General features: G+C 35.9%; 1 protein-coding gene across 1 annotated transcript in view; it reads right to left on the bottom strand.

Moving 5' to 3' along the window:
• LOC308642258 (NXPE family member 4-like) overlaps positions 1-12,013 on the bottom strand; it is a gene marked incomplete at both ends in the record, with an annotated part of 362,659 nt that overhangs the window by 257,864 nt on the left and 92,782 nt on the right. The gene's annotated exons all lie outside the window — the stretch shown is intronic.

Below are 12,013 nucleotides of genomic sequence, written 5' to 3'. Positions count from 1 at the left end.
AGAAAGAAGTTACCTCTACATTAAAAACAGTATATAAAATAAATCCAAAGCTAACATCATATTAAATTGGGAAAAACTGAAATTCTTTTCTTTAAAATCAGGAACAACAGAAGGATGTCCATTTTCACTACTCCTATTGAATATAATATGGAATTTTTTGTTGGGCACAGTGATGATGCTATAATCCCAGTGCTTTGGGAGGCTGAGGCAGGAGGACCATGAGTTCAAAGGCAGACTTAGCAATGTAGGAAGATACTGAGGACCTTAGAAAGGTCCTGTCTCTAAAGAAAATATATTAAAAAGCAAAACTAAAAAAAATCTTGGGGATTGGATCAGTGGTTGAGCACATCTGGGATCAATCCCCAGTGCCGAGATAGAGAGATAGAGATAGAGATAGAGATAGAGATAGAGACAGAGACAGAGACAGAGACAGAGACCGAGATAGGAGAGAGAGAGAGAGAGACAGAGAGACAGAGAGAGACAGAGAGAGAAAGGGAAAGAAAAAGAAAAAGAATCCAGGGAAATAAGGCAGAATAATAAAAGAAGGAAGAAGTCAAGTTATTTCTTTTGCAGATGACATGATCTTATACTTAGAAGATCAAAAGAGCTCTATCAGAAGACTTCTAATATTAAGTAAATTTTCAGAATAAAAAAATCAACATACAAAAACCAAGAGCTTTTCTACATACCAATAATGAATCTGGTGAAAACAGAAATCAAGAAAACAATTCCATTCACAATAGCCTCCAAACAAACAAATGAAACACTAGGAATAAATCTAACCAAGCAGGTAAAATACCTCTATCAGCAAAATTACAGAACACTTAAGAAAGAAATTGAAAAAGATACTAGAAGATGGAAAGACCCCAATATTCATGGATAAGAATTATTAATATTGTTAAAATGGCCATATTACCAAAAGCAATACACAGATACAATGCAATCCTTTCAAAATATCAATGACATTCTTCACAGGCCTAGAAAAAAGCCCTAAAATTCTTTTGTAAGAATTAAATACCAAGAATAGCTAAAGCCCATCTAAAGAAAAAAAAAGTGACTGGAGGCATCCCAATACCTGACTACAAATTACACAACAGAACTATAGTAACAAAAACTGCATGGTACTGGCATAAAAGCAGAAATAGATCAATGCAACAGAATAGAAGACAGAGATAAAGCCACATAGACACAGTCAGCTTATCCCTGACCAAGGTGCCCCAAACATATGTTTTTGACATATGTCACTGGGAAAACTGGTTATCTATATGTAGAAGAATGAGACTAGATACATACCTCTCAACCTGCAATAAAGTCAACTCAATGGATCAGAGACTTCAGAATTAGATCAGAAACTTAGAAACTGCTCCCAAAAAAATGTATGGTAACACATCAACATGTAGGCACAGGCAAGAACTTCATTAGGGCCCCTAAGTCTCAGGAAATAATACTAAGAATTAATAGATTGGATGGCATTGAATTAAAGTTTCTGTACAGCAAAGGAAGCAATTAAGAGGATGAAGAGTGAACCTATAGAGTGGGAGATAAACTTTGCCAATTACTCTTCTGGCAGAGGGTTAATATTCAGAACATATATAGAACTCTAACAACTCCCAAACCAAATAAACTATTAAATAAATGAAAAAATAAACTAAACAGATGCTTCTTTAAAGAAGATATAAGGCAATTATCAAGAATATGAGTCATAATAAATTTTTGGGAGGATGTTTGAGAAAAAGGTTCACTCATACATTGCTGGTAGGACTGCAAACTGGTGCAATACTCTGGAAATCAGTATGGAGATTCCTTAGAGAACTTGAAATGGAACCTCCATTTAACCCAGTTATCCCACTCTTAGTCTTAAAACCAAATGACTAAAAATCAGGATACTACAGTGATGAAGCCACATCAATGTTTATAGCAGCTCAATTCACAATAGCCAAGCTTATGGAATCAACCTAGGTGTCCTTCAATAGAAAAATGCATACAGAAAGTGTGGTATATACACAATGGAATATTACTCAACCTTAAATAAGAATGAAATTATAGCATTTTCTGGTAAGTGAATAGAACTGGAGAATATCATCTAAGCAAAATAAGCCAATCCCCCAAACTCAAAGCCATAAGTTCTCTCTGACATGAGGATGGTATCCCATAACAAGGGAGGATAGGGAGGAGAAATATTGAAGTTCACTGGATTAGGCAAAGGGGAATAAAGGTAAGTAAGGGAGGATGTGGATATGAAAGATAGTATAATAAATATGACATAAGTTTCTAATGCTCATATATGCATACATGATCAGTATAACTCCACATCACGTAAACCATAAGAATGGGATCAAAATTGGTTGTACTCCATATATGTATATCAAAATATACTCTACTGTCATGTATATCTAAAAACAACAAATAAAAAAATAAAAAAGAAATAAAATGTCCAGCAAACATGAAATTATGTTCTACATCTTTGGAAATTAGAGAAATGTAAATCAAAACTACTCTGATTTTAATTACTCCAGTTTGAATGGCAGTCATCAAGAATACAAATACTAATAAAAGCTAGAGAGGATGTTGGAAAAAGCAATACTTTGTACTGTTGGTGAAATTGTAAATTTGTACAACCACAATGGAAATCAGTACATAGGGTCCTCCAAAGACTAGGAAGGGAACCATGTGATCCAGCTCTACCACCTCTTTATATTTATCCTAAAGAATTAAAATCAGCATACTGTAGTCATACATGCACACCCAGGTTTACAGCAGCACAATTCACAAGAGCCAAATTATGGAATCTGTCTTGATGTCCATTACTGGATAAATGAATAAAGAATATGTGGTATATATACACAATGGGCTTTTATTCACTCATAAAAGGAAGAAATTTGGGTCCAGGGTTGTGGCTCAGTGGTAGAGCACTCGCCTAGCATGTGTGAGGCCCTGGGTTCAAACCTCAGCACCACATAAAAGTAAATAAATAAAATAAAGATGATATAAATAAAATAAAGATGATATTGTGTCCAACTAAAAAATAAATATTTTTTAAAAAGAAGAAATTTTGTCTTTTGCAGAAAATTGAATGGAATTTGTGAAGGAAAATAAATTCAACTAAGAAAGTCAGTGGTCATGGATATGGGAATAGAACAGACAGTAGAATGAATCAGATATATCTTTCCTATGTTCATATATGAATACATGACCGGTGAAAATCTACATCATGAACAATCACAATAATTTATATATATATATATATATATATATGTGTGTGTGTGTGTGTGTGTGTGTGTGTGCGCGCGCGCACACACACATATGAATTGTTATTTATATATTTAAATAACAAATTTTAAAAAGTAAAATAGTATGTGCAAGCTAGAGAGTAAAAGGGGAAAAAGAGGGAAATCTCATGGAAATAGAAGAGAGATCACTATGGTATAGGAAAGGAACCAAGGGGAGGAAGGAGGGAAGGACAAGAGGAGGTTTTGGGGAAAGCAAATGACCAAATCATATTTTTCTACTTTGTGCATGTTCACATATGTAACAACAATTTCTACTATTATGCATATAATGCACGAATAAAATGTTTAAAAGAAAACAAGCATATTTTCCCTTTCTGAAATTCTCTTCCTCCTCTATGATGTTTGTGAGTGGCATCTGCATTCAGAACCCTGGGCACTCTCTGCCTCATTTGTCTCCTTTGCTCATATTCAATCATCCTCAGACACTGATAAGTAAATGTGCAGAGGTGGCAAGTGTCGACCCTTCTAGAGCTGGACATGTGACAACACAGTTAAACAACATTTCCCAGCTGCTGTTGTGTTCAGGTATGGCCCTGGGATTGCTGTCTCTGCAGTGGAATTATAAACAGAGGCAACACATGACTTATTTTCTCCAGGCTCTTCCTCTTCCTGCCTGCTGCAACCTTGGCATGCCACCAGCCTCACGTTGACAGTGAGCATGATGACAACATCCTGGAACAGGGGGTTCCCAAAACTTCTTTGTAACATGGGTACCCTTGGAAATCCTGTGAAGCCTTTGACTATCTCCTAAAATAAAGGTTTATAATATGTATCATGCAACATATGGAGTCATAACAAACCCAATCTCATTTAGATATAATAATCAACATTTTAAGTAACTCCATTTGTTATGAGCTCTTATAACAATTCTTTATTAACACATAAAAATACTAAACTTAGCAGCAGGCTTACATGTACAGTAAAGCTGTGATATGTATGGGTGATATTTCTAGATTCTTTAATAATTGTGTCATATGCTACATGTATTGCTAAAACTCCTGTGATTTGGTGTCAGTATTCATAACTGAGAATGATAAACTTGATGTAGAGGCTAGTGACAATAAAAATTTATTTTTTTCCATTTGACATCATAAACCTCTTACATTCTATCCATTCTACCCATCTGAGGGTAACCCAACTGGAGACCAAGCAGAGGATGGCAGAGCTTCCAGAATACCTGGCTTCCTGGATGACCTCTATGGGCTGAACCTGCCTGCATAGTCCTAGGAGAGAGAAATGAACACCTATCTTGTTTTCTTGTTTGTCACTGTCTTTTCTTTTTCTTTTCCCTCTTTACAGTGGTACAGCCTATTTACAATCTACCTAGTTAGTATTTCTTCAATTGGTGGACCTCCTTCTATCATCACTATTGCTTCTGGCTACGGGCCTTTCAACATATGCTTACAAATGGCTTTGGTTAAAATAAAACAAATGTCACTGAGCAAGAGTTTACATGCATAAAAATAAATGCATTTTGAGTGCACAATTTAGTGAGTGTTGAAAAAAGTTCATACCTAATGTTACCATTGCCCTCCCAAAGTTCCATTTAACAGTCAATTTACCAGAGTATGAGGGTTGGAGCAACTGATGTCCTCCTCCATTAGTCTACTCTGCTTCTTGGTCCCTGGCAATCACAGACCTGATTTCCAGTGCTACAGATGAGATTTGTTTTCCTGGGGTTACATGTAAATGGAATTATGTAGAATGTACTTTTTTATCTGTCTCCTTAGATCCAGTGTCTGTTTTTGAGGATTCATCTATGTTGGTGCAGTTATTGCTCCTCTGATTCTTTTCATTTTTGAATAGTATTCCATTTTATGAATTCCATTTTTTGACTTAATGATGTCTAAATATAACATCTGTGTCTTTTTATAATTTTATGAACATTTATTTCCTGTTTGGGCTTTTGTGAATAAACTGCTATGAATGTTCACATATAGTTCTCTATGTTGCAGACAGATTTTCATTTCCTTTTGGTAAATATCCAAGAGTGGAATGACTGATTCACATGGTAAGTAGATGTTTACCTACCAAAAGCCAGTTTGACTTTATTTATCCTTATCTGTAGATATATTTGGGAAGAACTGCTCTACCAACAATATTGAGTATTCCTGATTGTGAACATGGTTTAAAGCTCTCTGTTTGAACTTATGAATTCTTGGGTTGATGATCTTCAAGGTGGGTCTTGAGAAGCCTGGGTTTTTTACCAAGTACTCTATGGACCTCCAAGTACAGACTGTCCCTGCTTGGCAACAGATGAGAGCCCTACTCAGTCGTTTCAGGCTTCCTAGCTGCTGCTTTCTGCTAGTCTCTGTGGAGTCTCCCTTGTGCATATGCAGCTCAGGGCTCAGTCAAGGATTTGAGAGTGGATTATACCTGTATCTGGGGGCTCTTTCTCTCTGTACCATAACATTTGTGTCTTTTTATCATTTTCCTTGTGGCTTTTTTTTCCTGCTGAATCCACAGCCACTCTCTGCTCTGAACTCTATCGTGAATCCTGGGTTGCAAGTCTGCAGTTCTCTGCTTGAATTCAAATTTTCCTAGATAATGACACTGAGGCTCCTTGGCTGGCAAAATCCCTTAAAGTCTAGCTTCCACCAGGCATGATTTCCTTCTTTCAAGGACCAGATGCCTTCCATTGTTTGTAGTTTTTGACCTTCTTTTGAGTGCTTTCAAGTAATTATTTTAAAATATTTTTTCCAGAGTATAATGTTGTTACATGGGCAATGTTTGTCTCAGATGAACAACTTGCCAAGCATTTCAGACTTTCATTGTAATTTTATCTCACTGTTTTATTTCTATTTGTAAGTTCTACCTGTTGTGTTTTCAATTTTTCTTCTTTTTTTCTCTTTTTTGCATCAATTAAAAATTTATAACTATTTAATTTCTTCCTCTCAGTGAGTTGTCAGGCTTACAGAATGCTTTAGTCATTTGTTTTATATTAGAAATTTCAGCCTCTCTCTTTGACTTAATGATGTCTAAATATGACTTTTAATTTTTCCTATAAATAAAAAACCTACAAAAATGATGCTCCTTTGGCATTTACTTTCACCACCATTTTGTCATTTGTATTGTGAGGTGTTTAAATCTAGAAACAGGAATTGTAGCAAAAATAGTATATTTTCTTTAATATTTATTCATTTAGATTTGTACCCTTAGTGGCCCTTCCTTTCATTCTACCAGTCATACCTGTCATTTGGAGGCATTTTTCTTCTGCTTGAGGAATTGTCTTTGTTATTCTGTAAGTCTAGATCTTCTAGTGACAAATTTTGAAAATTAAAAATTGAAAAATTTCCTTTTATTTTATTGCTATATTTGAGGGATACTTTGCTGAGTATGAATCTATATTTTAAAGTGTTTTTGTTTGTATTTTTGTTGGTAGAGGAGAGGAGCATCAGCAGTTTGAATATTTTACTCCATTTTTCTTTTATTTCTGTAAATTACTCTTTGCCTGTCTCTTACTTTCTCAAGCCTTTACTGTCTTGGCAGCTCATTGATGCTCCATAAGGAGTAAAAATAAAATAGTTCAGTTTTTTTTAATTGTTCTTAAAAGGAGGCTACAGACTAGTCTGTTATTTTTGGAAACATATGTAATATATATGTATAAAGATATATTATGAACATATATGTGTTTTTGTACATTCATTATCTGTAGAGTATTTTCAAAAAAAATCTATGTGGCTTATATATAGAAATACAAGTACTATTTTTATAGTTTTTATTTTTTATATTTTTTATAGGTCCTTCATATCAACACACATCCAAACCTAATATGATTAGAAGTGGCCATGTTAGGCACCTTTGTCTTGTTTCCTTTAAGAAATCACAGAATATTTTTCAGGTCCATAAAAACATGCACAACATTTTATTTTAGTTGATTGAATATTTTTGTGTGTAGTTGTTGGGAATTAGATAGACTTTAATATGTGCTACAATAAAGTGGTTAAGAAAGATGTGCTGGATGTATATTGAGACACAGTCCCCAGAATTTAGAAGTAATTCATTATGTTTACATATAATATGGTGTGCTGCTGTCAAGTGCTATGTGAAGAAAGTAACAAGCATGATAAATGTTTATCAACAATTATTTATGTGAATTAAAATATACATTTAAGGCATTTATGTACATATACATATATTAAAAACACAAATTAAAAAATAATCTTGCCTTTCTGGCTTTATGAGATCCTGCTGCCTACCTGGACTGGGTTGTTCCTGAACCAATCCAAACTCAATGTTCTGTCCTGAAGTTAGAACCCCTCTCTCCAGAAAGCTTTCCAGAACAATTCTAGACAACTCTGATGTCTGCCATATTCTGAAATCCTGTGCACATTTGTACATTTTCCACCTGGACAGTGTCAAACATGACACAAGGCAAAGAAACAATATCAGCTATAAACAGGATTTCTTGGCATATTTTCTATCTCCCCAACTAGATGTTACCTGAGTGACTTTGGATGCTCACTCCCCAGAGAGCTCTGGATACCACTACCAGTTGGATCTTAGTAAAATACTTTATCTTCAAGCTGTGTCATACTCAAGATCAGCCTGTCCTTGTTAGTAGACAGGCTGTTGCTTCAAGATTGCTTTTCCACGCTTTTCTTCTAAACTTTCCCCCTTTCTTCTGTTTCTCCTACTTGACAGAAGACCTTGGCAGAGAAATGATCTTTCTAATTTCTTTTCATTCTCATATGCTTGGATGGCTGGCAGGACTAGAGATAGAGAATGACAGACTCTCCATAGTTTTCCTACTCACCTATAATGGTGATCTCCCCACCTGGTTAGTTGGAAAAGTCCTGTGAGTTCTTAACTGACCCTTGTAGCTGTGTAAAATGCGTTAACTTTCTCTTTGTGAGCACATCAGCCTGTATCAATGTCAAATGGCTTACTATTATCTTAGGGTGTGGATATTAGTAAGCAATAAAAATCATACAATTACAGGTACAAAGTTTCAGTTTCATGATTAGATCAGATTATAAATTTCTGGTGTTGTATGGCACAGCATAGTGATGGTAGTCAATAATTATGTATATTTTAAAATAGCTAAATGGATGTAAAGTGTTCTCACCACAAGGAAACGATGATGATAGATATGCTAAATAACTTGATTTGATCATCCCACCATGCATACATCAATCAAAAATACCCACATTAAACCAGGAAGACATAGAAAATTTAAGCAGATCAATTTCGAGCAATGAAATTGAAGATGTTATCAAAAGCTTACCAAGGAAGAAAATCTCATGACCAAATGGATTCTTTGCCAAGTTCTTCCAGACCTTCAAAAACAAACAAACAAACAAACAAAAAACAAAAAACAAAAAAACAAAAAAGCTCATGTCACCCTGTTAGCAAAACCAGACAAAGACACATCAAGGAAAGAAAGTTCAGACCAGTATTTCTCATGAACATAGATGCAAAAATTGTCAATTAAATTCTGGCAAATCGGGCTGGAGATAAAGCTCAGTTGGTAGAGTTCTTGCTGAGCATGCACAAGGCCCTGGGTTCATTCAACACCAAAAAAAAAAAAGTAAATTCTGGCAATTTGCATACAAACACATATTGAAAATATAGTGTACCATGATCAAGTGGGTTTCATTCAAGGAACGCAAGGTTGGTTGAACATATGGAAATCAATAAATTTAATTCAGCACATTAATAGACTTAAAGATAAGAGTCATCTCACTAGGTGATTCAGTTCCATTCATACTCAAACTCTAGAAAAACTAGGATTCAGTTCCATTCATACTCAAACACTAGAAAAACTAGGGATAATAAAAACATTAGTCAATGTTGTAAAATCTATATGTGCTAAATGCAAGGCCAACATCATTCTAAATGGGAAAAAATTGTAAGCATTTGTTATAAAAACTGGAAAGAGACAGGGATGCCCTCTTTCACCACTTCTATTCAAAATACTCTTTTAAATCCTAGACAGAGCATTTAAACAAAATAAAGAAATTAAAGGGATTTAATAGGAAAAGAACTCAAACTCTCCCTATTTGCTGACAATTTCATTCTATATTTAGAAAACCCAACTCCTCCAGAATGCTTCTTGAATTCATAAACTAATCCAGCAAAGTATTAGGATATACAACTAACATCTGTAAATTAATTGCATTTCTATACAGAAAAATTGAGAAAATTAATCCATTCACAGTAGCCTCAAGCAAACAAAATAAATCTTGGGAATCAATCTAACAAAAGAGGTGAAAATTTTCTATAATGAAAACTCCAGAACACTAAGGAAAGAAATTGAAGAAAATGTTATAAAATGGAAAAACCTCCAATTTTCTTAGATAGGCAGAATAAATATTTTCAAAATGGCCAGACTACAAAAACCCTATAAAGATTTAATGCATCTTGGAAGGATCCAAGATGGTGGGCCAGGGGGAGTCAGCATTTTGTGTTGTCCTGTAACCCAGGTCTCAACTAGTGGGAATACTGCTTTTCTGAGAGTGATAGAGGACCCCTCCACAGCTGCTCTCTCACAAGAATCAGGGTCACAGTGCTATGCAGGGCACAGGGCCTCAGCGTTAGAAAAAGACTCCTGACTTGTTGTCCATGCAGGTCTTGCAGCTGCCTTAGCAGGACCATTGGCACCAGCCCTGGTGCAGAATTTTCAGACACTGCTCCCACAAAGGACACTCAGCTGCTACCCACATGCAGGAACTCTAGCTGTCACTTCCATGTGAACTCCCACCTATGAATGTGGGGCTCCCCGGTCACCTCTATCTTGGGACTCAGCAGCTACAGCCCATAGTCCTCTATTAACGGTAGCCTGCCTTCATCTGGGACATTACAGGCTCTGAAGAAAGCTGACAGCCACAATACTGCTTGCCTCAGAGCTCATCTCTGAAGGCATTGCACAATGCCATTACCTGACTTCTCCAACCTGACCCGACACCCCATCGCTGGAAGCAGCTGCCTCCTTCTTGGGTTACCTCCATCACCTTCCAGTTTGGAACACCAGATAGCCAGGTACCCATAGTTTTCTAATACCCGCCAATCCCCAGCAGCCGCTAACATGATAGAGTGACTGCCCAATACAAAACAGCCCTCTTTGACTGTTGCACCTCTTGTGTGTTGTGACCTCTTGTGTGTTGCACTCTGGTGGTTTGCAGCCACCAGAGTGCAACACACAAGACCCCCGGAGAGAAAGGTTCCTGATTAGGAAGTAGAAAAGGAGAGGATAAGGGAGATACCCTTTAAAGACTAATTTAGAGGGAAGAAACTGTGAGGTCTGTAGGCAAGATGAGGAGATAAGACCTGGCACCCACATCACAGGAGCAGACCCCAAAGGAGACCCTTGAGGTGCAATCTTCCAACAGGACTGGTGGATGCCATACCCCACCAAGACCAACCCTCATACTCTGGTAACCTCCACCATCCTGAGGGCTGAGATACCAACTAAGAACAGAGAACACCACCTATTGGATGAGAAGGGAAGCAGGAAGGATGCTGATCTCTGTCTAAAACAATCTTGTTTCTTCCTTCAAGATTTTTTCCTTTCTTCTCCCTCTTTATTTTCTCTACCCTCACATCCCCAACATATGTGAAACCAAGTACTTTGCATGAATTAGGATTGAGGACTGAGATGACTGAATTGTATATTACAGTTTTGTTATATATTCTTTTTTCTCTCCAATTTTTACTATTTAACACTTTTAAAAATATATGTGTTTGTTTTATGTAATCTACTCTTTCCTCTTACTTGTCTACCCAAAATTACTACCTCTCTATTCTCCTGCTACTAGCCTTCTTCTTTAGATTTCTCTTTCACACTTCCTAAGATATAATAACTCTATACCTTCATCTCATACCTCCTCAGCATATCTTCCTATACCTCACTCCCAGTTCTTTGTCCACCATCAGAAACTGTAAACCCTTTTACAAACCTACTTATTATATTGTAAATAACAATTGAATTCACCATTTCTGTACATTGTGACCAAACTGTAAACATCTGGATAACAACTATTTATATTTTGGTGATATATTGTTTATATTGGAATCCGTTAACATTGTCCTTCCCCTCAAAGGAGAGGTATTGGAACCCTACAGAGGTACTAATAAGTCTATAGGGTACAAAAGGTAATGCCTCAGATTCATAAAGGTAGAAAGGAAGACACATGAGCAACTTGAAAAGACAAGGGAAGAAAGTGCCCCAAATAAATGAAGATACCACATTATTAGAAGCCATGGCCAGCACAGCAGATGAAATTACAGAGAAGGTGATCAGGATGTACATGATTAAAATATTCTGTGAATTAAAGGATGATATAAGAGAGCAAATACAGGTAGCAAAAGATCATTTCAAAAAAGAACTACATAAGCAAATACAGGAAGTAAAAGATTACTTCAATAGGGAGATAGAGATTCTAAAACAAAACAAAACAACAACATCAACAAAAATAAAAAACAACAAACAGAAATCCTTGAAATGAAACAAACAATAAACCAAACTAAAAGTTCAATTGAAAGCATCACCAACGTATTAGACCACTTGGAAGACAGGACCTCAGACACTGAAGACAAAATATATAATCTTGAAAAGAATGTAGACAACAGTGAAACCATGAACAGAACATTCAATAAGTTTGGGGTAGCATAAAAAGACCAAATTTAAGAGTTATTGGGATATAGAAAGGCATAGAGTTCCAAACCAAAGTAATGAACAATCTATTCAATGAAATAATATCAGAAAATTTTTTCAAACATGA

The sequence above is a fragment of the Spermophilus citellus genome (assembly GCF_964194105.1).
Source record: "Spermophilus citellus genome assembly, chromosome: 2".
Classification (NCBI taxonomy): domain Eukaryota; kingdom Metazoa; phylum Chordata; class Mammalia; order Rodentia; family Sciuridae; genus Spermophilus; species Spermophilus citellus.
This window is presented reverse-complemented; position numbering and strand designations above follow the sequence as displayed.